The sequence below is a fragment of the Larimichthys crocea genome, chromosome XXI, assembly GCF_000972845.2.
Source record: "Larimichthys crocea isolate SSNF chromosome XXI, L_crocea_2.0, whole genome shotgun sequence".
NCBI classification, from domain to species: Eukaryota; Metazoa; Chordata; class Actinopteri; family Sciaenidae; genus Larimichthys; species Larimichthys crocea.
In genome coordinates this window covers 20,078,284-20,104,671 of record NC_040031.1, presented here as the reverse complement: position 1 = coordinate 20,104,671, position 26,388 = coordinate 20,078,284, and the positions used below count along the sequence as shown (strand labels likewise).

The 26,388-nt window shown below is 41.4% G+C and overlaps 1 protein-coding gene across 1 annotated transcript in view; it reads right to left on the bottom strand.

Annotated features, from left to right (window-relative positions):
* Positions 1–26,388, bottom strand: part of LOC104940469 (transcription factor Maf) — a 44,600-nt gene that overhangs the window by 8,907 nt on the left and 9,305 nt on the right. The window lies entirely within an intron of this gene.

The following is a 26,388-nucleotide window of genomic DNA, read 5'->3' as shown; positions in this document are numbered from 1 at the left end:
CAAATAGACAGTAAGTGGCTGTTGTGTTGGAGTGACTGCCTTTCTGAATGGTAATTATCCATCAATTCAGCCATATATACATGGGTATACTGTAAACACTAACAGCATAATAGTATTTGCTGTGGTGCACTGTATTAATTTATGGCCCATTATTGTGAAGCCCATCGTTACAATGCGAGGGAGCATTTATTGTAATCAGACGACTAATACAGAATGGAAGCACGGCTAATGTATGTAATGTACTCACAAGCAGTCTGCCTGACAAAACTGTACAGTAGCTAATGCAGCGAATGACATACGGCCTCACTCTTTGTTGTTAGCATTTATTAGCAGTGAACGGACGCCTGAGCGCGAAACTAATTATATTCCATTGTGTTTGCGTGGAAAACAAGAAGCAAACATGCAGCGATGCAATGGTCACCCCACCACTTAATCTGCAGGATATTAACATGAAACTGAAACTAAGCGCACAGCTTGGCCGAGCCTGCAGTATGAGTCATGACTAGCAGTGATATACAGCAGATACACATACTGAGCTCGGCCATTTAAATGCATGTTATTGTAATTCTGCAGATGGCCTAGGCACTTTTGGTGATTATGGATCGGACCTTTTTTAAACTCTTCTGAAAACGGCTTTAAATCTTATGGCCCCCAGGGGCGTACAGAGACATTTAGAAGACAGGAGACATGTTTGCATTTGGAAAATCGTGAGAGGAGGAAAAGTGAGGAGCGACAAAGTCAGAGAGGGCTTTAGGGAAGGATTGACTCTTGGTATGAGACAGTAGGGGTTATGGCCGTGAAAAAACTGGCATATTCAAAGATGAAAGGATGAAAAATGACATGAGGGTAGGGACGGGTCTTAGAAATATTCAGAAAGATTGAGTGTCAAGAAGAGGGGCGAAAATACTGGACATGTGAAGGCAGATAAAGGTTCAATGCACTCTTCGGTGTCTGTAAAACAAACTCCTCGAGCAGTGTTTGTATTTTTTATTCTGTGTATATGTGCCTGCTCCTGAGAAGGTATTGCAGAATGAATGTTTGTTTTGTTTTTTACTTTGGGGCAGCTTAGGCTTGAAGCATGTGTTGGAAACAACTGGCTAGATTCTGGGTAAATACTTTACTGAGTCAACGAGAAGAGGAGGAGGAGGAGGAGGAGGAGGAGGAGGAAAGGATCTAAACAAAGAAAGTCCCATTCTCTCTATCATCTCCTGTGAAGGTCTGCTCAGCTGAAGATATGGCACTGACAGAGTTTGACTCGCTCTTAGCTGCACTTTTAATGCTGCGGGCCAAACAGTCTGCGACTCTAGATAGTAAGTGTACTTACTCACATCTGTTTTCATCCTGTGTGAGAAAGTTTGGCATTAACTCACATCTCCGTTATTAGAGTTTCCACTCACGCTGATATGCGGCTGCGTTTATCTTCGTTCATGAACATAATGAGCTCAAAGACTGAAGATGCTCCCCTAGAGTGACGCGTTGTTTATCATTCCCTCTCCACTTGAGTCCTATTTTGTCTATCATCCTCCTCTGTGCATCACTTTGTATTCAGTGCAGTGTTATACAGTAGGGTCTGGTCTCTGTTGTGCTGTGTTGCAGAGGAGTGTAATGCACTGGGTCTCACCCCGTGTCCATCACTCTGCCTGCTGTAAGTCAGGCAGGCAGCCAGACAACCTCCCACTCGGGAGAAATAGATGAATGGTGGGATTTGGAAGAGATCCACAACAGAAAGGGGGGTGGCGGGGGTGCTGCTATGACTCAGATCATTGATGCTACGTCAAAATTAGATTTGAAAATTGTTTGGAGAAAGAAAGAACGATGGAAGGTGAAAGAGCAGAGGGGAGGAGTAAAGAAAGGAAGTGAGAAAGCGGGGTGTTACAAAGATATAATCATGAATGGCTATGAGAGAGGAGTGAGTGAGAGAGACCCAGTGAGTTATGGGAGAGGTAGAGAGAGTAAGATGGTGGAGAGAAAGAGAGAAGCGAGACAGACAGGATGAGTTATAGACCCAGAGAGGGAGAGAGAGCTTTCACACATGGAGACAACCAGGTGATTTAGGGCTAAAGGACACTGAGACAAGCTCTGCTGCGAAAGGTGATAGACCTAAAGACTAGTAACAGATCCACTGCAAAGCTACAGCGTTGACTGTGTCAGCACTGGAGCATCTGTGCCTCCTCGCTTATCTTATCTACGCAAGCATTCTTGCACCACATGTTTTGAAGATGAAAGCATCACGAGAGCACTTCACTGTGCAAAATACTGATACTTTCAAATGAGAGCTATAAGCTCATGTTTTATCTTGTGCATCAGTATGAAATGATAATGTACTTATACAGCCCTAACAAAACAAAAAAATACATGTAAAGGAAATACCAACAAGCTTTTCAAACTGAACAACAAAAAATGGTATTTGCCTTCTAAAATGATCATCGTAATCTGATCTTTACAGAACATTTGTTAGTGCCATCTAAAAAACATTTGGATAGGTTTAGGCACCAAAACTATTGAGTTAGGGCACCGGAATGATCATAGTTATGGTTAAAAGAGAGTAACTGATTGGTTAAAGTGGTACTCCACTAGAGATCCTATATTGCACTTCACAATTAAGTGAGGCAGATTTTGTTTTTTAAAGTTGAAGCAGCAAATCTTGAATTTCAGTCCCTAGCATAAGTAAAGCTTCAGAATCCCTGGATCCAACTATTCCTATAGTGTAGTTCAGTAGTGTCTGTTCTGCCTGATAATCACCCACATATCAAACTCCACACTGTTTTGATTGGTTCCCTCACTTTTATCGCAGTTACTTGCAAGCCTTAGCGTTACTCAAACTATGTATTACCATTGATTGCACATCATTACAATAGCTTTTGCCTGTTTCCAAACTCAAGATAAATTATTTCCAAAGTGGTGTTTCTTGTCTACACAGACTTAAGCTCAGAGGAAAACGGACAGCGATACAGTCTTTATGACTTTGAAACTTGAGTTTCTGCTTTAAATTAATATAACGGACAGTCTGAGTGTCACTAGAAATGACTAAACTGATGGGTAAAGATGGTTATGATTCAAAGAAACAGGATGTGTACAGTCAGATGCTTTGTATTCTCACCCACCGCGGCCCTAAGAGGTTTGAAAAAGGTTACTAAGAGGCTACTAGAATTTTCCAGAGCACATCACCACAGTAACACTGTTTATCTACAAGCAACCAGTCATATTTATATCCGTGTCTCTGTAGGTGTGTATGGGTACAGAGACGCTTTCATAGCTGCAGGTATTTGTATGGCAGCATGGTCGTGTCCATATTTGGGCAGTGTGAGGCGGTCACTAATCCATCTGACCTTCTGGCTCATTTGCATGCGCCAGCCCCCCCTTACTGAGAGATGCCATGACCTTTATTAGCTAATTAAGAAACATAACAGAAATAAACCTGACAGAGAGGGAATGGACATGCACACAGCCTCAGCGTGGTTGCAGACAGAATAAGGATGGGGAGAAAGGGGAGAAGAAGGAAATGAGGGAAGAGAAATTTGGCATTCATCAAATAGAAACAACCATAGCTACATTTCCACATACAACTGTGTGCACTTTCCTTGTAATATTCTCCGTGACGGCGTGTCCTCATGGAGGAAATGTTACCACACACTCTCTCTCTTAATCGTTATATTTGCCAGCAGACACTCTAAGCATTATAGTATTATAGAAGTAGTTTCTCTTAATCACATACTGAGCTCCTTTAAATCTCTGTGTGCTGGAATAAGAGAAGTAAATCTCTCTGCTGTCTGCTGCCACTTAAGTGTAGTCAGCCTCTTGTTCTCTCCTCCCTTTCCCACTAAGGACTCATAATAAGCTGCTAGACCCCCCAGGCTATCGAAGGAGGTGTGTGTGTGTTCCCTCGCAGATAGACAGCAACAAGACAAACAAGAGTATATGAATGCAAACACACACAACTACAGAATGAACACACTCAGAAAAGATACCTACAAATGTCCACACGCTCATTTGCACTGACGCAAATGTTTCAGCATATATACACAGACCCACGTACAGACAACTGAATATACACACACACACACACACAAATTGGGGGTGTTATCTCCCACACCTTCCTAGTGTTCATTGTGTGTTAATCTGAGCAGTAATCTGCAGAGTGGGCAGATTATCATCTGACAAGCACCATTTCGAGGTTTGTAGGATTACGCAATCAACTCCCCTCCCACAGTACTTCACAGGGCTGAAGATACAATGTAAACACACACACACACACACACACACACAGTCGAGGCATGACAAACCTGCAGTTTCTTTGCAGAGTTCTACTATGTCACACTAACTTTTGCAAAATGACTAAAACCTATGTTGTGATACAGATAAAAATACACAGTATTCATTTCACCCATTCCAACACCCACAGTCTTTTTTTTCCATGGTGAGACACTGAATGAGAGAAACCGAGAAACATGAATGGATGGATGGAAAAAACGAGACAGATTGAAGGCTGCAACCTCTCAGTATTACATCGTGTCAGTCTGTCTCTGTCACCATGACAGGTCTGCAACAGCAGGGAACCCTGAACAGCTCGGTCCACACTACTGCACACAGGGGCTTCATACGTTGACAGACAGAGCCAAGGGCTGTCCTGTCCACAGCATGTCACAGTCTACGGCGAAGCCCTACAGTCCAACTGCCTATCTAACTCTAACAGCCCACCCTCCTGTTTTCATCACCTCTGTGTACACAGAAAACATTTTGATACAGAAAAAGTGTAGATATGCCGGCCTGCAACATTACCGAGAAATCTGAAAATGAAAGTTGAGATGCTTGTACTCGTTTTGAGAAATCAGAAGCTGAGCTGTTTAAATTAGATTCCTGACTGCCGAGTGGGACACCAGAGACTTCTGTATGTCTGTAACTGACTGATTCCTCATTTTTGAAACATGAACGCGCCAGGGGTGTGCAGTGAAATCAATGCAAGAAAGTGCAACAAATTGTCCTGCTACAGTTTGTTGTCCAATATCATAGTGTGAGGTGGGGCTCACACACCTTTACTCCAGCTTTCCCTGTGGACGTTTGTAAGGGGCCAAGTCATTTTTGAAGCCTGCAAATGATATTGTTACTGAGTTACACTGAGTTACCATTTTATTTGGCATTTCTGTCCAAACTAATACAATCCAATACAGCAGCTCTGCAGCTAAATTCTTTGTTAAGGCTATAATGTTCAGTTTTGTTCACACTGTGTCAGACAGTTATTGATTCATCTCTACGACCATTTTTAAGTTCTTCATTGTTGTATTAGTTTGTATTACCAGGTGTTTTGAGTCAGGCTGTTTCAGTGCATACCATCACTAACTTATGTTGTTCTTTAAAGCCCCTTTGTGTCATTTTTCTACCAAAAAAATAAAAGATAAAAGATAGATTATTTTGATTTTAAACTGACATGTAATCAGGTAAATGGTGTCTCTGTCACTCCCACTCTCCACCTGTCCACTATGTAACTTTGTGCTCTACGTAATGCTTGACGGCACTAAGTCACACACCACCAACTATTTCAAGTATTTTGGTTAAACTGGATCATATTTTGTGGAGAAAATATTTTCTGTTTTTTCTTTCGATGTCCTGAAGCTGCTCCGCCGTGTTTGTACCACAGGGTAAAGGGTGATTTCGAAAGGAGAAGATGTTTTCAGGCCTGGGTTGCAGAGCTGGTGTCATGCCAGAACTGGAGCTGGCTCAGCAGCCTTGATGGACATAATGGTACAGGCTAAGAGGACAGCTAAGAAGAGAAAATGAGAGAGCGATCAAGCAAGAAGCCGCCAGACCAGAGTAAATCTGGGACTGACTTTTAGTTGTTGGCGAGAGCTTGGTGAAATAAAATGCTGAAAGACAGACACTGAGCTGGGCTTCTCGCTGGACTAGTAAGTAATATTAGCTGGCTGCTATGTCTTGTGTTGTTGCACTTGCTTGATTGTTTGGCTGTCAGCAAAGTTGTAGGCTCGCTAGTTTTTGATCATAAGTAATCAAATTATAACAGATACACATACTGCTGTCCATATTTATGACAGTGATATTGGACTCTAAATCATGAAATTACCCATTTCTACACAATGTTGCTTTAAGCTTCATAAATAGCTTGTGCAGGTGTACTTAAAAATTGCTGCATGATCTGTCCGTTGCCTTCCAATGCAGATTCTGAGAGCTGTGGCGGGATGGTCAGCAGCGATGCTCAAAGATGTTTGCCAAACATTTCTAACCTGGTTTTCATTTTTCCTTGTTCCCTTTCTCAAATGTATAAACAAGAGAGGGGCTGACAAGGGCAAAGGAAGAGAGCAGGAAGAGGAAGGAAGGAGGTTATGAAAGGTGAACTACTGTTTATTAGCAAAATGTTTAGTCAGAAATATGATGTCTTGCTTAGACTGTGGCTGCACTTTTCTTTTTACAGGAATTACCTGACCTTGCATTCTGGCTGAGCCATTCTAGGGAGAATGCACATCACTGAGGTAAAAATGTGAAGTAAAGCTAAAGATGGATTGATCTTTCACACAGCAATATGACTGGTCAAACACAGGTGTTACCAATAACATCACCAATTGCTGCTTTGCATTGCAATAATTGCCAAAATGGAACCTTGTTAGAGTTATTAGTTGATTTTCCTGCCATGACAAGTCAAAATGCTGAATGGAAATGAATCTAAATCATTTGGGAATGAAGATTTAATCAGGAAGTAAAACTTTTCCTGGTTCGCAAAAGCAGCATGACAGAAAAAACGTAAGGTTTAAATAAGGATGCACTAAATTGTATTGATCGCAGAGAGGAAACTGGCTAATTGCAGGAAATATACAGCTTTAACAAATTATTTTGTCTATGCATCGCTTCTGTTTATGTTACTGTATGACTGCCTCTTTGTGCTGTATGTTCTCCTGCGTGGGAGATAGGGATAGGTAGAAAGTGGGAGACCTCTGTGTCCCTATTTGTCGGTCTGTGTGGGCTTCCTCTGCCTTTTTTTTTGTGTTTGTATTTGCCACTCTGCCTCTGTAGTGTGATGACTGAGGCTGTGATTTTTATCCTCCCAACATTCCAGTAAATACTCAGACAAAACGCAGCACACTCCGAGGAGCCTCAGGCCAGGGCAATCAATCAGGGAGAAAACAACACAGAGATCAGACTGTTTCTGCTCCATAAAACAGCCTTCAGAACAACAGCAGCCATTCAGTGTCTGGGATGTGGAATTAATACTCTCTCGCTTTCTCTTTCTGTATTTTTCCGCCATCCTCCCTCTCAATCACTATATCAAAAACTGCCACAAATCCTGCGGTGAGAGCTGTAAACGGTATTTGTGATGGTGCGTCTTCTTTACTGTATAATTTACCCAGCGGGTTGTTGCCACAACCAGTTGAATTTTCCCCAAGAAAACCTGGTGGTGGATGAGAGGAAATTAATCTGTAACAACTCCACACCAAAACCAGAATTCGAAAAGTCAGTCGAGTGTTTTCTTTACTTACAGGCTATAGGATCGGGGATAATGTTGTATAAATATTTGATGCTTTCCTAGCAGGGTCTTATATGGCCGAGAGAGTGCAGCATTAAGCTTGATGATCAAGGAGAACTTCAAGGCATGCTTTCACACACGCAATCACAAAGACACATGCACACGCAAACACACAGAAACAGCATGCGTGCAATCCGGTACAGCCGACAAATTTCCACATCCACACACACACACACATTCACACATATGCACCACAGACTGCTCTGTCTGTCTGTTTCTTTCTGCACTGCATTGGGTTTCACTTTCTCTGTGTGCTTGGTTTACAGATGTTGATCATGTCTCGCTGAGCTTGCAGTGAAAAGACAGATTCTTTACATCTTTGAGACCACTGCTACTCTCGCACAGCAACTTGTTATGCTTTGAAAAAAAAAAAGAAGAAGAAAACTGGAGAAAAGCTTTGAATGTCTTCTGCAGACGCTGCTAACACGAAAAAGGCCACTGTAAAGTTTTGTCTGGAAGACAAGAAAAGCATTTTTGTTTTAGCCAAAATTGGTTATTAGAAATATTGTTAACAAATGTCTTAAATATCACAACATATTTCCTGTGTTATAAAGAGAGATTAGCACCGCCAGAGAGACTGCGTTAAATTTCTGAACTGTTATGGCTGCCCCCTCTACACCCTAGAAGAAAGTGTCCAAATTTTTCTCCATCTAGCAAGTGTGAAATGTCAGCCGGTGTATAATCTTACAGCGATCAACCCTACTGAGAGCACAGAGACAAAGAGTGTTTTTCTCCTTCAGAGACGTATGCAGATGGCAGCTGATGTATGATATTAACCTTTGCTATCCTAACTCCTGTCTATAGTTCCCTCTCTCTCACACACACATCCTTACACTTACATACACACACATGCATGGCATACTAATTATATTGATCCACCTTTAGAGTTAGACAGCCCTGTCGTTTTTTCTCCCTCCTGGTAAAAATCTGTGTGTGAGTAGTTAACGAATGATGCAAAATCATCCTGTATTTTATTTCGGAAGTCAAGATATATTATAAGCATGTAATAACTTTTCCTGAGCATCCCAAAGTAAGTAAACCTGCCATATGTGCAGCATATATTACACAAATTAATTTGATAAATGTGTCAGTCCTCGAGTATTTTCCTCGGTTTGGATTGCTTGTCAGTGGCAACATTTTTTAGACAAATGGGCTCCTCGGTTTTAGTGTCGCTCCTCTCTTTGTCTACTGAATCGTCAGTTTTAGCGAGGAAGGGAAAAAAGAGCAGAGGGAGGATGAGAGAGGAGGTAAAGTATCAAAACAAATTGGCGCAGAGGGATGAGAGTGAGATATCAAAAGACTGGATGGTGAGGGATGAATGAAATAGAGTATCAGACGTGCTGTGGTCTCTGAGGTCAAGGTCTATATCACTCTCTGCTTCTGAAACAACAACCACCACAATGAGCACCAGGGAGCCAACCAATCTGGGCTACTGCATTGTTCACTATCTGCTGAAGAAAACAGCTTGGTCTCTCTCTTTCTTACTCACACACACACATTCACACACACAATCACTCCTCACTTCATATCTGGAGAGAGAGAATAGAGCGTGTTCCTTATTGTCCCCTTAGTGGTGATGTGGGGGTGTGTGTTAGGGCTTGATTGTTACTGGTTTACATAAGGGTATTAAACTCTCGCATAGCCCTATCTATCTGAGCCAGGCAGATATATTTGTGTTGTGGCTCCTTTATGCATTTGTTATTTCCAAAGAGGATTGGGATGCACCAGTGGAAGAGAGGATAGATAGCCTGCTGATATTACCCTCTTCCTCTCTCCCTCGCTTCCTCCTTTTCCCTCTAAAAACCAAACTCTTGTGAGTGTGTACATGTGTGTGATTATCTGTGTATGTGTGTGTTTGTGTGTTGCCTCTCAAAACAAAAGCGGGTAATTAATTAAAGAGAAGTACACTTTGGCTCCATTGTCCTGTTCAACAACTCTAACAGCATTCAGCAAAACAGCATTCAGTGATATTACTTGTAATAATAGCTGTTGTTTCAATCTGAAATGGTCTGAAATTAGGAATGTATTAGCCAAACATTGTGTAGCTAAACCAGCATAATGCGCAGGGAAGAGTTTACTGTGTATTTACAAGTCAAACAAGGACTTGTAAATACAATTACAGTCCTTTCTGTAAATACATTTACACGAGGACTGTAGGGCAAATAAAGTATTCTTTTCTTTACCCGAGTATTACTATTACTGCTTCTTTCTTACTTCTTTTTACTTTCTACTCATTCTTCAGAAGAATAAAAATACTTTTTACACCCCAACATATGTACAGAACAAATGATCCTATGAAATACAATTCATTGTTACAGATTAAACTCAATAGTGCATAAAGTAATTGAAATTATTTTATAATCTTGATCGGCTACAAGATTAAAATTTACATACATGATCATTTATCAATAATTATTAGCTAGTAATTAGTGTTTAATCATTACATGTTATAGTACTTTGTTATAATAATTATTTTATTAACAAGTATTTGAAGGAGAATATTTGAATAATTTAAAGGATTAAAATTTAGTTATTAAACTCAGAGATTTGATGCATTTTGGCTTGTTTACTGGTTTAGTATTTTGATAGAGGACTCATTTTTTGTTTGCTACATCTAGAAATGAGGTTGTTCAGAGTGTGAAGGTGTACAGTATGAACCCTGTGGATGGGACTTCATCAGTACCGCATGCAGTCTCTACCGTTTATTGTAAATACACTTACAAATGTGGGCTGGCTGCTTTGTAGACCACAATGTCCTGTTTTCTGTTATGTGTTAAATGCAGAAGATGAAATGTGTGTTGGTATGGAGGCTTTAAAGGCATGTTTGACGGGACTGAAACCAATGACAGAATGGAAAACTTATGTAACCAGCATGTGTGAAATTTCTACTGAAGACCACAGGTCACATCCCCCTCAATGTTCAAAAGAGGCAAATTTCACTCCATCAATGTCATCCTGTTGATGACATGCAGGTCCAACGTGAGCACCAACACATTGTGTTACTCAAACATGCTGCGTTGAAGCTGTCCAGGACAACTACAACAAAAAAAAGTTTGTAGTAGCCAACCTCCATATCGCTCGTTGTTGTGAGGTCCTAAAACTAACATTGATGATCCTGGATAAGCCCATATCATGAAGCTGGTTGTCACCTGTCTCTATTAACACTGAGGTTTCCTGCTACGAGTATAATCCGAAAGTAGTGTAATTAATGTTTACTTTTTATTTAGAATGAATAATTGATCACGTTTTGTTATATTATATATAATAGAAAATAGCATGCTGTCATAAAATAATAAACACATGGTCATGGTTAAAAGAAGCCAACACTGAATGTTGGTAGGAAACAGGGCAAGACTAGACATCTCCTGCGTTAGTCCAACATTTGATAGTCACACTATGTCCTCCTTTGATCGTTACAGACAAGAGTCATGGTTACTTCATCTACTAAGTAACTTTGTCACTTAAATGTAAACACATTATTTTTGGACATTTGCTTTAAAGTGGTACTCTTCTTCTTCTTTGCGCTCAGTCTCTATTCTGCATTAGAAATGCTTTTTTTTTTATTTATTATTAAGTATAAATGTCTGTAACTTATATTTTGAGTGCAGGACCTTTACTTGTAATTGAGTATTTCTACATTGTGGTATTTCTACTTTAACTTTAGTTAAAGACCTTGCTTTTACTTCCACCACTGACATATACAAATATATCCACAATTACAAGCCTGAAATAAATTCTGAAATGCATCCTTAATGTGCACAGCCCTGAGAGGGCAGCTGTTATTTTGAGAATTCCCCAATCTGCATGTGTCTGTGCGCTTCTGAGGATCAGGCAAGAGAGGTTAAATCAAAGTGGAGTCAATAACTTCATCCCTCCCTCCTGGTCTGCTCTGCTGTGCTGCTGGGAACGCCTGCTGCTTGCTCTCTGGCTCGCGAAAGAGGAGGACAGGATGGGGTTCAACACTTTCACAAACACTAAAGGAGGAAAGAGTCGTGCTGCTAATACAGAGGATGATCTAAGACTCTGGCACACAGATATAGAGACACACATTTATCCACACACACACAGCGAGAGAAAGGCTTCTTCGCTGTGTCTGAGAATGATAATGAGCTAAATTCTCTTTTCTTCCAACCTGAGAGCCTGAGTCCAGTCATGGCCACAGCCCTGGCTAAATCAATATCATCATCCATAATCTTTATTGTGGGATGAAACACAGCATAAATCAGCACAAAGCCCTTCACACATCCCTCTCTTTAGCAGCCTCCAATTGCATGCAGCACTCTCCTGGGCCGACAACACTTTCTTTTCAGTACAGAAGGCTTGTCTCCCAGTGTCTCCGGCCTCTGCAGCACCTGCTCATGCGTCATATCATATATTTGTTTAGTGGTTCTGACCGTGCTCTGTCTGCAGCAGGTGTGAAAGGTGAGCTGAGAGAGCAGTGCTGGTGTCTATTTGTGAGAAATGAATTGTCCCTCTACCTGCAGGCGATTGGTGGAATAGGATGATGTTTAAGTTGTTAAATCTTCCTTGGAAAAGTGTGTGTGTGTGTGTGTGGGGGAGACTTTGAGTGTGAGTGTGAGTAATGAGGTTTGGAGAAGAAAGCTTAGCCAAATCCTCTCATCAGTCTTCACTCCTTCAATACCCAATCAGCAGGCTAATTCAATACCCAATCACAGTGCTAATAGCGTCCAGCCGAGAGGAGAACCAATGAGAACTCGGCTAATGGACCTTGGGGAATAACTAGCTGCACAAAAAGTTAGTGCAAAAAGAAGGCAGAATTTCTTTCTCTGTAAAGAAAATGTACTGTCTAACGATCTCAGTCTGGTGTCCAATCACCTGCCACTGTCGCCGTGAAGCAGAGGGAAAATCTCTCATTAAACTGTTTCAGACATGTGTGTCTACTCGAGCACGTCAAAGGGATGACCGTGACGTTACATTCAAATCAGCAGCTAAAATTTAAAAAGGGAGGATTTTTTTTTTTTTTGTCAATTCTCCCAGTTTAATATTTGTTGTATTATAAAATTACAGCCTTGTTTCAGCATTATACCGCGCACAGCTCTATGACATTTAACATGCAAACAGATTCACATCTCCCTCACTCATTTTTCCCTCTGGAGCTGTGAATGGTGGGTGCATAAGTGCATGGGGCTGCAGGAGTGTCCCAGCCATTGTAGTGTCACAAATCCCCCCTTCCTGACATGCACTGAATAAACTGTCACAGGCGTTATATAGTGTCTCCATAAAGCCTACCATCAAACAGTTACTACCTCCATCGCTTCAGTCCACTGCACCAACAACACAAACAAATCACACTGCGGTGCGTCCCGGGGTTTTCAGGTGAGTGCGTGTTTGTGTGTGTGATATGCTGTAAAGTGGGGTTCATACATGACTGTGTTTTCTGATATGATCATATACCATATAACCTTCTATATCTTGCTTGGTTGCAATCCATATTGACCTCCCTCTCTCAGCCTCCCTCACTAAAAGCTTTTCAGTGTGTTTCATGGTGCATATACGGTTTCCCTCCTTTCCTTCTGTTTTCTGTCACTGTACAGGTTTGTGCTCGGTCATTAAAAGGGTACATCAGCATTCGCCGCGTTTATTTTCGTGGCGTGATTCCAGAGCTGATTTAATGTGAGCACTAGTGTCCATCGTAAAGACGAAAAAAATGCAAAATCCCCTTCAAATCAAGGCAGTGTCAATGTGCACATTTCTGAGGCTTTTTTGTTGTTGATTGTGTATTTCTCTTTACTTAGCAAACGCCTCATACTGTATGTCTTCAAGTCAGAATAAGTAAGTGAAGTTAAATTTAAAAATGTCATCCTTTACAAAATGTACATTTTTAATGTTGAGGTTTAGGTGTGAACTCCTCACCATTTTTGTGCAATACTGTAAAACAACCAGAGAAATCCAGAGGCAACATCTCCTCCTCAGTTATCCTCAGAAGACCAGAGCGCAATGCACAATGCAGCGACAAGAGATTTGACTTTTGAGTTGACTCAAAATGCAGCATGTTGTGGTAGGATTATTACCGCAGGATTCGAGATATGTAGGAAAGCAGTGGACAAGGCAAGTGTGTACACTATGAAAACACATAAAAAACAACAAAAAGCATCACGCACTAATGATATAGTGTAGAGCAGTGTGAAACTACATAAGGAGGAAATTTCCCTTTAATCTTCTTCATAGCTACATCATCTTTTATTGGTGGACAAAGTGAATCTCAGCCTCCAGCCTCGGCCCCGTAGAAATGACAATTGATTTGCAGGTTATTTCCTGCTTCCTGTGAGCTAATTGAAATAAAGTGGGACGGTAGACTCAGGCTCTGCAGCATCTATCAATACTGCAGTTGTACAATAGAGAGAGCCTTGTGCCTACTGCTGTGCCTTAACCAGTCCCACAGAATATTTGTTTCATTGTTTGGCTCATCACCATGCATATATTTTATATGTGTTCATGCTACCTGGTGTGTAAGCCAGCGTTTAATGACTGTAAGTAAGGAAAATAAGACAGAATGTAGGGCTTCGGAGTGTATATACTCTGTATGTGTGATTGTGCTGATCATGTAGTCTAGTATAGTCATGGCCATGCAAGTCCTAAGGGATTACAATGGGGTGCACCCCAAAGAGGAAAATTATTAGTCTTTGTATTTGAGTACATACAAGACTCTAGATGTCTCTGCAACCGCGAATATCTCGTTATAAACGTAATCTCACACCTCCTTTATCCTCCAACACAAACAAATAAAGATACACCCACACTCACACACACTGATAAGTGCATAATGCCTTTCCCCATCAATTTAATTATGGTAAACATGCTATAGATAAATATACAGTATCCAGCAGTGCACATCTGTCCAGACGTATGTACAGCCGGAGAGAGAGAAGGAAACAACTCGTTGCTCATGTATGGAGGGCAACAGAAGAATAAGTGTTGACGTGTGTGCATGTGTGTAAGTGCAAGCTCAGGAGCTGCGTTTTATTTACTTATAATGTCCCAGCTGTTGTGAGCAGCTGGATTTTAAAGAGATTAAACTGGTGAGTGTATGGAATCACATGTACAGTACAGTGTTCTCACTTTGAGACATTTCGTTGGAGGAATTTATCACAAATTTATTCTGTATTTACGCTGCCCAAAAAACAGACAATACACATGATTCAAGCTACAGAAAGACTTTCAGAAAATAAGGATAAGACTTTTTTGTTTTGTTTTAACACACCATATTTCATAACAAACCACTGATTTCTCTACATTGAATTTAAAATGAAGTTTTGAGGAAAATGTAATTTAGAAAACTTTATTTTATTTTTCTTCAGATGACTACAACAGTTCCTTGTTGGGCTGTTTTTCTCTCAAACCACAGTAATGATTTCAGCCAGTGTCTTCCAATGGTCTAATCAAACTCTCGTTAGACTGCAAGATACACTGAATCATCATTAAATCTATCTGCATATTACCTGTGCTGCTACAATTAGCTATGAATCTCATTTGAATCTCATTTAAATTCCTCCTATGAATCTCAATTAAACATAGAGATTCAAGCAAACAGGCATTGCATTGGAAATGTGGATGTGTATACACACACACACACACACACACACACACACACACACTCTGCACCTGCTGTTATCATTGCTGTTGTTTTAAATGTGTTCAGTTTAATTAATTTGTTTTGATACTCAAGACAAATCCTTTACAAATCCTCATGTGGTAATTAACAATTATCGTACATTTAATAAGCACACTGCGATAATGAAACAATTAGAGAGAAACAAGCTGCTTAAAGATTGAAGCAGCGCTTTGAACTAGTGTATATGCTTTAATTGTCTTTCAGTGGCTTCCAACTTCAATGAGCCAGCAGATCATAATAAATGTCCTCACAGCTTACAAATCAAACACCGTTCAAAGCCGAATTACAAACCAATAAATTATTACTTGTGGAAAATATAAGCTTTCAACGCTGCTGTAATACCAAATCACAAACATGCGTCCATACACACACATCGCCTTTCTCTCTGGTGTTATCACAGGGGCCAATTAGTGGGCCCCGGCTTTCTGCTTAGGCATGTGTCAGGGGACCTATAGGGAGCCCGCAAGGCTGCGAGAGGCCTCAGGGTAGCAGGAGAATTATCACTCTTTTCATCTCTCCGTCTCTTACGCATCCTTGCATACACATATCCACTATCTGCTCACAGCGAGAGCTGCTCCCTTTCTCTTCCTGCTACCCAGGCCTCGAGAAGAGCGAACAAAGGACGGTCCCAGACCTTATAGCATGCAAATACTTTAAGCTCATTTACTCAGGTAAGGTGGCTGACAAGGTTCAATAAACATATGCATGACCTCCACGTACAGACGAATCAGTCGATGGAGTTTACTCATAACCTTTGATCCCCCTGAACGGTAAAAGCAGAACAACTTTGTGTGTGTGTGCACTTTTAGGTAACAGAAAGGCAAAGTCATCACAATACATGCTGATCAAAATCTGCGTCTATGTTGCACTCTGTAACATGACTATTAGTGATGGAGTGTTCAGGGAGACCTAGCAGATTGCTGGAGCATGTATGAGTGTGTGTGTGGCGGGGGGATATGTGTGTGTATGTAGCTGGTTACTGTGTGTTTTTTCTTGTTGGGAGTTTTATCCCAATCACACTCACTTCCCACCGCCTCATCCTTCTTTCTTTCCTCTCATCCCTCTGTGGCCCCCTGCTGAGTGCCTGGTAGGTGGCTCACTTACACACACACACACATATAAACACACACACACACACACACACAAAGACAAAAACACACAGTAAGCCCTCCGCTGGCTGCAGATAGCTGTAGATCCCTCTCTTTCCTCCACACCGCAGGGAGGAGAGAAGAAGGGGATGACAGGAGCGGAAGACGTGAAAGTGGAGGAAGAGTGGGGTGGGGGGAATAAGAATAAGTGGACAGCTGTCCTCTGTCAAGCCTCCGCCTACCTGTCTGTGTGCGACACTGTGGGCTGGTATGTCTATCTCTGTGGCAGGTGGTTGAAGACTGAGTCAGTACAACAAGCTGAAATGTTGTTGAACAAGACTTAATCTTCCATCTGAGAGGAATAATTACGACACAGACGAGAAAAAATAAAAAGGTTTTGGTTATGGGTTAGAAAAATAATTATGACTGTAATAATAAAAATAAAAGATATAAGCCTGTAATGTGTCTGTTTGTTTGTTGCCATTACAATTTAGCCATAAGTTGTTGTTTTTTTCTTTGTGTGTGTATTTTGTGTGTGACGTCGACGGGGGTAGAGACAGCAGAGTGGAGGCAGTAGATAAGATAAGTACTCTTTATTTCTGACAGAGTCATTTAGCTGTGGATGAAGAGAAGAGAGGAGGAGAGGACAGGGAGGAGAGAGTTATAGTTATGGAGCTGTCGGAGGTTTGGGAGTGTTGAATGAAATGAGGTCTGGAGGAGCACAGGGAAACAAAGGTGTAGAGGGAGAGAGAGGCAGGCGTCTACGTGACCTTGCAGTCACAGAAACAGACGGATGAGGGAGGAGAACCTGTTTCCTCTAAATCATACGATGTGCTGTGTTTTTTTTTTCTTTCTCACACTGTAACTCAGTTAACATGTCAACCTGCAGGCCTCTATCGCCCCTCTCTTCAACTCATGGGCTTCCTCACTCTTATTCCCAACAATGACTGAGGATGTACCTGTGTTTTAGCACTAAGTTACACACACATCCAAACACACACACACACACATTTTTTTAAAAGGTGTGTTTTTGTCATATATTTGATTGTATTGAAGCATCAAACTGTCAGAGACCTCCTGTCATTTCTGCCATTTTCTTCTCCCCCCTTCTGTTTCTTGTATGAAGAAAAAGTATTTATTTTCATTTATCAAAGCCTCACACCCCTGAGAGAGCGAGAAAAATTGCAGTGTCTGCAATACTGTGTGTGTGTGTGTGTGTCAGGGGGATGTGGAGCAATGCTGGGGGTTATTATGAAGAGACAGAGATGCGACAGGAGATTCCTCTGATTGGGAATAAAACACCATCTTATCTATTTAAATAAACCCCACTGCAACTTCATTAACACACACACACACACACACTATAAATAAGAAAGCATATAGAGAGCAACACAAGAAAGTAAACATATCCACTGAATCATACACACACACATACACACACAAAAAAAAGTAAAAAAAAAAAAAAATGCAGAAGCCGGCAAATCTATGCATGTAAACAAACACAAGAGCAAATTCACAAAGGGATTTGTAGTAATTAAATTGCAATGATCGCCCTATTTTAGCTTTCACTTTGAAGATGAAAAAATAGTGTTAAAGCAGAGACGTGTGGAAAAACAGTCCTAATAGAACATGAAAAGAACATCTAATTATTCAAAGGAGAGTAGTTACTGTAGGAGTGAAAAATACGATAAACAAATAAAAAGGTTTCATGCAAAACTCAGCAGAATAACGCATAGGAGGAATTTAAAACTCCACATATCACCCTGAACTTTGATTTTTAAACCGCTGGTGGATTACTGGTGAGCTGCTCTGTGATCATCCTGGCCTCCGACACTAACCTGCTGACCTTTGAACTCTGACTGGCCAAAAGAGCAAAACCTGTACTTGACCTGCAACCTTGTGGCGTCTTTAATAACCAGCTCACCCCCCCTGCAGGAACGCACAACTGCGCATATGTCAATAAGACAAGAGACATGCAAAAGATGGATGCAGCTGAGCCATATGTGTGTGTGTGTGTGTGTGTGTGTGTGTGTGTGTGAGTGAGTGTGTGTGTGACAGTTAATAGCGAGAAGAGAAACAGTGATGTATGTTGGGTCTGCAGTTTGAGGCTGCAGATGTTCACCCCAGGTGGTCTGACGCTAATAACATTCCACTTTTTACAGGCCCTTTAATTCACTCGAGATAAAGCCACATAAAATATACAGTACAGAACACTGTGGTGCTCCTATCAGCACCACCAAACTGCACATCAGACATTTTAAAAGAGCATTTCTCCCAATTGAAATTATGACATGTTTGAAACATCTTCAGAGTGATCATTTCGTAATTTGGAAATATAACTTTGTATCAGGTTTTTGCTGTTTCCACACTAAAGAACTGATGGTGTAATTAGAGATCACAGTCCTTTATGGACTTTGTGTTATCAATAATCTATTCACTGCACCTGCTGTGTAATCTTTTATTTGACCCAGTCTATTTAATGTATCTGCTGTGTAAGTAACGGATGTCAGACCTAACGAAGCCTGTGGCCAAATTCAGTGTTCACACAAGTACCGCAGTGTGACATTAAATGGATGATCAACAATATATTCAAGCATCCTTGTGCGTGATTTATTACCCTGAGTGAATAAAGGTGGGTTGTATTTTGTGACAATTATCATACTTCAAAAACATGCAGTGTTACAGTCTGATGCTTTAGGCCTCTTGTACGTAAAAATAACTATTTCTTGTAACAAGTTCGCTGCCACTTTTGAAAAGTTCATGCGTGTTTGAAAATGAGAAAGAGACTAAAAGAAGGTGAACGTGTAGCCCACGTCGCCCCTTTCCCCCCTCATCTTGTATAGGCAGGACATTATGTCCACACATAGTGTGCAGGTCGATGCCCCTCTCCCCTGTTTGCTGCTCTTTCCCTGGTGTCTCCTCTCTCTCTCCCCCTCTTCTGTCCCTGTATGTATATCAACCTTGAACCAGCACAGATGAGAAAGAGGGAGACGAAGGCGTTGCAGCACCTTTCTTACATCACTTATGTATAGAAAAAAAAATGGATGGTGGTAGCTTCTTCAGGGTGTAAATTAAAATAAATTCACTGCACAAACTCATACACAACTACTTCCATCTGTTACATTGTATTATGAGAAATAATAAATAATAAAACTCCAGTCATAAAAAAAAATTGAATACTTGTTTTCTGTGACTTTACTGACCATAAAATAACAAGGCAAAAAATAAAATACAAACATTTTACAAGGCTAACTGATGTTACTAGAAAGCAAGAAGCCAGCAAAGATCAGAGAGAATGTGGAGACACACACTGTGTGTCCCCTCCTCTGGAAAAATGAGAGGTTATCCCATGCTAGGCAGTCTTTAGCAATACTTCACATACCACACAAAACACACAGTCACAGAGTTGACTTTGTATTCTAGTGCAGTTAATGTGTACACAATTTATTTCTCTCCCCAGAATAGCTGCTCCAGTCGCAGGCTGTACATACAGACAGCAGGGTCCTGCCTCTGCTCAATACAGCACTTATACACACACAAATACAAACACACACACACACACACACACACACACACACACACACATACATACTATGAAATGTTGTTCTGCACAGTAGATGTCAGCAATTAGAAAATAAAATATAATAACTCTTTGAACAACACCTACAGAGTAAGAGCTGATTCCTGATCTTTTGTTATCATGTTCCTTCTACAGCAGGAAACCTGACTGACTCAACTTCCTTCAGTGATCTCTTTGTAAAGACACATTTAGTCAGTTAGTGACCGCTGTCTTTAGTGAATGAGAGTTCAGGCTGTCGGGGGAAAAAAAAACCCAGCTCGTCTCCTTTCCACTCCTCTCGTCTTCTTCTCTCCTCGTCTTCTTTCAGCCCATTACAAGCAGGCTGTTTTCTTTTTTCTTCTTTTTTTGTCATGAATCTTTAATCAGCCTTTTCAAGTGAGTGGGCAGGCTGAGACTCTGCAGAGCACTGACCTAAGCTGCTGAAACACACATTCTGATGTAACTTATACAGACGCCGCACAGGTTAGATCCCGTGCACAACCCAGGAGCTTTCTAAGACTTGTGTCAGCAACTAAAGCTCGCAGCTATATGCTATGTCTCAATTTCTATGCAAGAAGGTCAGAAAGACAAGAAAAACAAAGTCTGCTTTTCACCAATATATCCATCTACAAAACTGACAAAAATAAAGGATACTGTAGTTAAATTCCAGCATTGTTTGGTTTCTGGAATAGCTGCATGCAGAGCCATCAGTGTGTTTGCTCTCCTGTTTAGAGTGAGAGGAAATCCATCAGCGGGAACCCAAGAGAGAGAGAAAAGTGACAGTTGTGTACGTATGGTCTCTGCATCTTTTTCTCTGTCATGACACAAATGCGTTTGCTTGTGCAGACGTGCACTCAGCTGCCCACATGAACACAAACACACGCACGCACACACGCACGCACACACACACACACACACACACACCTCCAACAGTAAATAAAGTGGTGCAGTCAGGTCACAATCACAGTAAACCACACAAACGACTACCATCTGTCTCTTTGTCTCTGCCTGTAGGAGTCAATGAGCCTCACTGGCAACAGTTCATACTACACTGCCCAAACACAATAACATTCAACATCACGGTTTTAAAAAAAATGAAAGAATAAAATATCTTTGAAGGGGTACAGGCTATTCATTATTCCTCTCCCTCTCTCTTATCACTCTCTCGTTTCCCTTTTCCCCACTCCGTCCCTCCTTCTCTTCCTGTAAATGAGTGATTTATCAGCCTTAATTGCTGGCAGTGGTTCATGTGGTCATGTGACCGCAACATGACAGCGTGTGATAAATACACCCTGAAAATTAAACCCTGCTTTGCAAACAGAAAGACGCATTGCTTGCAACGCATCTGCAGAGCGAGGCAAGTGTATTCGGATACTGACAGAAATAGAACTGTCTAATAAAAGCATCGCTTTAAAAACAAAATCTCAGCTCACGATGTGCTTTAAAAGCAAAATGTTATCATAATAAAAATACATTTATCAAAGTGAGGCAAAGGGCAAAGAGGGGGAAAAAAATGTACAATCAATAATGATAGACCAAGTAAATCTATTGTTATAAGGTGCTTCATAAGGGTGCCCCATAAACGCACACACATGTACACACATGCTACAGTAGAATCTATCACTCCAGCTCACATGTGTTCAGCAGCAGGCTGCTGACTGAAGGGCCTGCAGTGCTCAGTTCATGCATCTTATTGTTTCATGGAGCCAGTTCTCAACCACTGACCTTTTTATTCACAGCGCTATACATTGTTAAAATAATGTATGAGGTGTCTCAGCCAAAGCCACTTCATTGTGTTGTGTTATACACAACAGAGGTGAGTGTGTGTGTGTGTGTGTGTGTGTGTGTGTGCGGCTTGCATGGATTTGAAAAAAAAAAAAAATACTGAATGTGTATCCAGGATCAGTTTACCTGTTTGATGTTAAGAGACCGAACAAAAGCATTTAAAAAACATATCAATGATGTGTGTGTAGTGACATGCAACATACATTTAAGTTTAATTTTGGATGTTGTGTTGAGTAGATTCACATCATCAGTAGTGCTCTGTATGTCCTGTCGACATCCTCGTGTTCTTTGTTTATGGGCTGGCAGTAAAACATGTTTATTGCTGTGCTTTTGCTGCTGTCATGTGACAAATGCTTTTTCTAAATGTAAAGTCGTCCTGGGTTTTGTGGCTTTAAAATTGTAAAACAGGGGGGGAAAGGAAAATAAAATTAAAAAAACAAAAAATAAATAAATAAAAAAAAGTAAAGAAAATTAAAGCTGATATTTCTTGAATCTTGTATTACAAACATTTTATTCTATTTTGCTCCTCAGCAGCAAGTCAAATCATACCGATGATGAAGCTTAGAGTCAGATTTTGACTACAAAAAGAGAGAATCTTTTTCCGAATGGTTATGAAAAACATGCTGGAGATGAACCTGCTCTCAGGATGTCGCAGCACATACACAGGCAATTACGCTACCTGCACACAAATACAGCACAGACAAACAGAGATATAAAAATAATCTAATTTAACCTTCATTCACCCTGTTTAAACACACTTTAATATAAGTGGTTAACCTGAAAAAAAAAACCTTTTTCTTGTCTTCTCAGCAACAATAATTAATGTCTAAATTACAACCTACAATGAGCTACGTAGACTTAAACCTTATCTGTTTTGTTGTCTCTATACACTCAAATTAATAAAAATGTATCAGTAAAGCTGTGCACATAAACACTGCCCCACTAATCACTTTTTCGAATGAAACGCATTCAGGAAAACAGAATGAGACGGTAAGAGGGACAGACGCAGACAGTAGATAGAGAAGCATGTGGAGCCAATCTTACTGTCTACCTGACAGACTGTCTGTCTACCTGCTACGTGTTAAACATTTGACCTCTGTAGGAGTTGCACTTATAATGGGAGAAGACGATTCCACAGTTTGGACAACAACAGGAGCATCTATTGAGAAATGAAGAGTGGGTGCGTGCTTGTGCTTGTGTATTGTATATATTTTTTGCAGGTTTGCATATTGCATATATGAATGCTTGTGTATAAAAAGGTAACAGGGGGGAGGGACAGTAGAGTGACTCCGACACCTCTTCACCTTCCCTTCCTCCTCCTTATTTATTTGTCTGTATTAGTTAGCTCCTTCTCAGCACTTAAAATTAATGTCATCCAGCAGAAAATAGAGGCTGAAAGCTAAAATTCAGCACTTTCCCAGCAGCCAGGTTATTTATCAAGCTAACAAGGAGAAGATGCATCCCGTTTCAGCCGGGCCCAGGAAATATGTGCCATTAAAGCCCAGAGCTAGTGTTTGAGAGCCAGGGAATAAAAGTGAGGGTGTCAGGAAGAGGGGATGGACGGCATCGCCAACAATATGGATGCAGAGAGACCAGCAGACACATTTATATAAGGGACAAGAGAAACACTCAAGTAGAAGCATGAGAAGCGAGTGGAAACACACATTCTTTCCGCCAATTGCGCGGTCACAATACATATTCTGCATGTTCTGCATGTGTGTATATGAAGTGCTGATTCGCTCATGGCTATAAAAGACGATCCTTTAGGGGATACAGAAGACATAGTTTGGAGCTTTGAATAAATCATGTGCTGTCAGAGTGAGCTTAGCACTAATTTTCTCTTTAGGAGCAGGGTGTTGAAACACGTCCCGAGGATTGTTAGTATTGTGCCGTGTTAACGTCTCTATAGCATCAGGAGCTAACGCTGGAGTGTTGGAATTCAATTAGACACTGGGTGCAACGCTAAGCAGCAAGCATTGGGCAGTCACCGCAGGGAAGTGAGAGGAGGGGATGGTGACGCTAGGAGAGCAAGGAAAGGAGTGTGTGTGTGTTTGTGTGTGTGTGTGTGTGTAAGGAGAAGGAGGCTGCGGGCAAGAGGAAGGCCCTGGGCTCCTGGCTGCGGTGATTCAGGGGAATACATTATATCACACTAACCTCCGGCTGATCACAAGTTCCTCTCTCAATCATGCTGTGAACACACAGTCACAACCCGAGGACAACAGTGGCTCTGAGGCTCACTCGCACACAAACACACATGCACTGAGAGTGGTAACAGCTTTACAACTAATTATGTTTGAATAAAACAACACAATCCAGGCTCAAATAACTGAGAGAAAATTGTATATTAACATAAGTTGAAAAGATGTTTAGAGGTTTGGCTCCGGGGTGCAGCTTTCTCCTCAAGTATCATCAGTTCTGTTGTAATAAAAGTAAAAGCATTTTTAAAAACAATCCAAATCTAAACACAGTTGTTCTGTGTTCAGTTTGTGTATCTTAACAACTGCAGAGAATGAAATCTTTTTTTCCCCCTTTTTGTTATTTCTAATCCAAACCCAATTCAACTTCTCTTTTTTAGACCAGGCTTAATAATGAGCGTACATCCTGTTCATATCCTCCCTGCCATTTAGATTTTCTGGAGTGAGGTATGACGTCTGTGTCACTATCAAGACTGTAACAGTGTAACGAGTCTCACACTGAGCAGCTAGTAGTTATATATATCCCAGGCAGCAAATGGATAGTGAAGTGTGCCAAACTGTGGATGGAGCAAATCCTTGTCGCTGCAGAATACAAAAGATCCCAACGCAGCCGCAGTGTTTTATAAGTGACAATCCAATGTTTAAATTAAGTGTGCGATACATCGATATTTGCTGTTTATCATCTGAAATCATATGGTGGAATTTTGCTTCAGTATCAGACGTTGTGATATATGGTTTTGTTCACTGTATTGAAACGATAATTAGATTAGAGTATTTGCTGGGAAATTCAAAATGCTCCGGTTTGATTCCCTTCACCAATGTGATGCGCATTACCAAGCCAAAACAGATATCATTATATACATCACTATTGATCATCTGCCCAATTGATATTTATATTGCTGCGTCTGAAGCTTTCAGATTAATGGAAAAAGCTTTTGTGGTGTTTACGTACACAGCCCATATTTATGTCCACGCAGACCCTTACATATATTCTCTTTTTGTTCCTCTCTCTTACACATTCATGCACCTTAATGTGTCTGCGTGCATGTACGCATGTGTCCTTCCTCCTCTGCCGTGTCTACAAAAACCTGACCTGCCTGCTGTCAGCCACAGAGGCACCTTGCCCCCCCCTCCCTCCCCCTGAGTGGCCGACTCACCCCGTCACCACGAGGGGAAGACGAGTTGGGGGATGGAAGGTGGGGGATAACTGGAGGAAGAAGGAAAAATGGGGGTTGGGATGGTGGGAGGTGCATGTGGGGGGGGGGGGGCATCGTGGAGGCGTGTTGGGTGGGTGGGTGGTTGGTTGGGTGGGGGCACTGAAGCTTCCTCTAATGTGCCCTCTCCACTCCCCTGCCTGTGACCTCAGAGCTCCTGACAGCCAGAAAGTGCTGAAGCATGCAGGTGTCCTACCGCTGCAGCCACACACGTACAAGCGCACAAACACGTGCTCTACTCTCACACACACACACACACACACACACAGATGCAGGTGTCCTAGCTTAGCAGCCTACATCCTGTCATTTATTAACTCTTTTCTCACCTCTTTCCTTACTGTATCAACACCATCACATATAGAAGCATGTTATATACAGTCCATTTATAATTAGTCAACATTTCAAAAAAAAAAAAAAAAAAAGGACAGTGATGGAGAGCATATCAAAGGCAAAACAAGCATGTGCTTCACAATGCTGAGCACATGAGGAAAGTAGAGTATACTGTCTGCTGCACAGTAAAATTAGCTGATGCTGATGCTGTAGTTTCCTCTGTCCAGCCTCTCGACTGTACAGTGTAAAACCTGAGGTGTCCAGAGAGTGTCCTGTCCTGTCTGTCTGTGTGTGTGTGTGTGTGTGTGTGTGTGTGTGTGTGTGTGTGTGTGTGTGTGTGTGCGCGCACGTGCGCGCGTGTATGTGTGCGTGTGGGAGGGGGGTTAGGGTTAGAGAGTTGTATTACAGTGGTGATGAGTCGCCTGGCTGCAAGGCTGATACCTCAGCAGCACCCAGCATTGACCAGGCCTTTAAATAAAGCCTTCGATCCTCTAGCAGCAGAGAAGGTCACCGCCTGCCTCTGGTTACCCTGCCTGTCTGTCTGCATTCACGGCCAGGAGCCCTCCTACCATCCCTTCATTCGCCTCCTCACCTCCTTCTCTGTTCTCACCCTGGTGTGCATGCTTGGATTCAAATCCAGGTGTCTTCTTTTTCCTCAATCCCTTAACTCCTTTCCTAACTTTCCCTAAGATCCATCCTTCATCTTGTGAGAGTGAAAAAACCTAGCCCTTGCTTTCCCTTCACTCACTCCATCATTCTCAGCCATCCTGTGCAGTCCCACCATTCGTCCATCTGCATGTTAGCCAGAAAGAAAGAAAAATGTACAGTGTTTGTCTCTGCAGAGAGAACTGAGAGAGTGAAGGAGGTCAAAGGGTCAGGAGAAAGGTTTTACCCTCATCCCAAGAGCACTGCGCATGTCAGCCTCCTGTCAATCAAGCAGCACTGTCACAGCCCCGAAACAGAGAAATGCATAACATCGCACACAACACACATCAAGAGAGCATTTGATCGTCATACAGCTAAATATGAAGTGAGAAAAAATCTAATAATGAA